Source organism: Aptenodytes forsteri, unplaced genomic scaffold, assembly GCF_000699145.1.
Source record: "Aptenodytes forsteri isolate BGI_AS27 unplaced genomic scaffold, ASM69914v1 Scaffold322, whole genome shotgun sequence".
Classification (NCBI taxonomy): Eukaryota; Metazoa; Chordata; class Aves; order Sphenisciformes; family Spheniscidae; genus Aptenodytes; species Aptenodytes forsteri.
The window spans coordinates 184,504-187,254 of record NW_008795045.1 but is presented as its reverse complement, the minus strand read 5'-3'; positions in this window follow the sequence as shown (position 1 = coordinate 187,254).

Sequence of the window (2,751 nt, the reverse complement as noted above, 5' to 3'; positions counted from 1 at the left end):
TGCTGCTGGGAGGAGGTGGTTGGGTCTTCTGACCTGTGGCCACTTTTCAGGAGAGCTCTGTTCTTCTGAGCATCTGCCTCAGTAATGATTTCTATGAAGTGTTTTCTTCCTAAGCTGTTACTCCTCCTCCATTAAGCATACTAACAAAGCTCCCATTTACTATAGTGAGAGTAAAATTGAATTCTGAATTAATTAATTAAATTCAGTTTGATGTTGTTCGGGATATTTTCTTGAATATATTTGGTTGAAAGTTCTTTTTTCCCTCCAGGAGGATATATTGCACTTTTCACTGTTACCACCAGAGCAATATAATTATCTATTTAATCCTTTTATGTGAAAAATTGCTCTTCAAACAATTGGTCATTCACATCTGTGAACACTAGTGAAATAAACAGAATGAAATGGACTCAGAAATGTCAACTTGCTCCTATTATGTGCTGCTGGTGGAGAAACACATCATGATTTAGTTTGATGTGGCAGATTAGAAATGAAAAACAGGTTAAAATGACAAACATAATTATGAACTATTTCATTGAGAGAGAGTCTTCCTCTTCCTGTTCCCTAGCTTTTAGGAAATAACCTCCACACCTCAAAAACCCGGAGACTACAGAATTTGGAAATATAAAAAAGGGACATATTTTGATTGAATATATTTCAAATTTTCATGACAGAGAGATTATAGATCCATTAAAAACCCCCTACTTCGCACCTACATCTCACTACATAGATTATCAAAACCTATATGGGTGCAACATTACTCTGAAGGTGCCTTAAATGCAGAAGTACTTATACGTCTGGTCTTCGCTATTTTTTTGAATACCCATGCTTACGTGTGTTAACAGTGCTGTATGCTTACATTTCTAAGACCTAACAGCACCTGCAGGCAGACATTGTTTTGCTGACTGTTCAGAGAGCCCAGTCCAGTAGGTCATTAGAAAACATACTTGGATCACCATGTAAAATGCTGCTGGCAAAGGAGAAGATGAAGAAAGTATCCTCTATTTTAAACAGTAAGACAGTATTTGGAGAGGTCATCTGCTGTGTTGGAAACCCTGGTTCCTTTACCCCTTCATCCTCTGTAGAGATTTAAACCCACATCTCCCGTAAGTGGTCTAGCTACTGAGTTCTAGTGATCAGAGTTGTCCTAACTGGGCTTTGCAAGGAGCCGTGGTACCACCAGTCACCGTTTCCTCCTCCTGTGGAAGGAAGGAAATGGTTAGGCACTTAGCTCTTGAAAAAATAAGGAATCTTCAGTAAAAGCAGGTGCTTTCTTATTTTAAGGAATTAGATACCAAAGTCTCTGAAAGAGGGCATGCCAAGGCATAAGCTTCCCATGTTTGCTAATTTAACGGTCTCTGCTACACACATTGCTTTCTGTGGACCTTCTTCTCTCCAATCCCTCTTTTGCAGTGTGGCTGCAGGTTCCGCTAGACAGGAAGGTACCTGGATGCCAGATAGTGTAATGTTCAGCATGAAAGTAATTTTCTGTCTAAATTTTAGTCTTCATAATTGAGCAGTTACAGCTGACACCCTTGAAAGTTCTTCCCTTTTGAGAACTCCTACCACTTCTCATCTCTTGAATAAATTTTAAATATGCCCATTGTGTGTTATATTCACCCATTTAAGAGAGATATATTGAAGGACTTGCTATAATATTTAGAATGCCCTCAGGCTTACCAGTACTTACATCTGGCAAACACAAGACAGTTTGTATGTCCTGCGATATAAACTGCTGTGATACCTCAAGGGCTTAGAATAGTGCCTGGCAAGATATACTAGAGCATTTGAACTGAAGAAGATTAGATCATTCTGTCTGACAGGAATATGGGTACTTTATTGTAACCGACCCCAACAGGCGGTATCACGTTAGTGGCAGATAACTGAAATGTGTTAAAATATTGTGGAAATAAAAATGTGTCAGAAATGAACACTGAAGAGTGTTCATTATTAGAGGCACTGCACATGTGAATCCTGATAAATTTCTTTCTGATGGGTCATCTGTAATTATTGAGGTACAGATTTTAATTGCTGTTTGCAGAAAATTCATTTTGATCATAACTCCTGTTTTCTGCTCCTACAATGTGCCCTTTGTTACATTTTCTTTCTTATGATTAGTGCCTGTAGTGTGTCTGTTGATAGTTCTCTTACTGTAGTTCATAGGTAGAGTCTTTCTTTCAGCAATTTCAATTGATTTGGAGTTTTTCAGGTGCTTTTATAATGTGACAGACAAACAAATACTGCAATTTCTCAGTTTCTTCCAAGTCTGGTTCCACTCAGACGATGAGGATAGAAAGCAGGAAGGCTTTCACAGTGTGAAAGAATGTTCATTAAATTACATTACACTTCTAAGTTACATTACCTCTTTCAATAGTACTGCATGAGTGATTGTGATTGTGGGATCAAAAGCTCAAAGCTTTATGTATTTGAAAAGATTTGAAACCAAGATTATGTTTCTTTCCTAGAATACCATAAAAATCTAAATATAAGATTCAGTGGCTGATGGATAAATGATTTCTAACTGCATGGATTTAATGTGAGGTGTTCTTAAAACCAGGCAGAGATTATATTCGTTCTCTGTGCAAGAATCTGGATGTAGGTGTGTGGTGGGTTGACCCTGGCTGGATGCCAGGTGCCCACCAAAGCTGCTCTATCACTCCCCTCCTCAGCTGGACAGGGGAGAGAAAATATGATGAAAGGCTCATGGGTCGAGATAAGGACAGGGAGAGATCACTCACCAATTACTGTCACGGG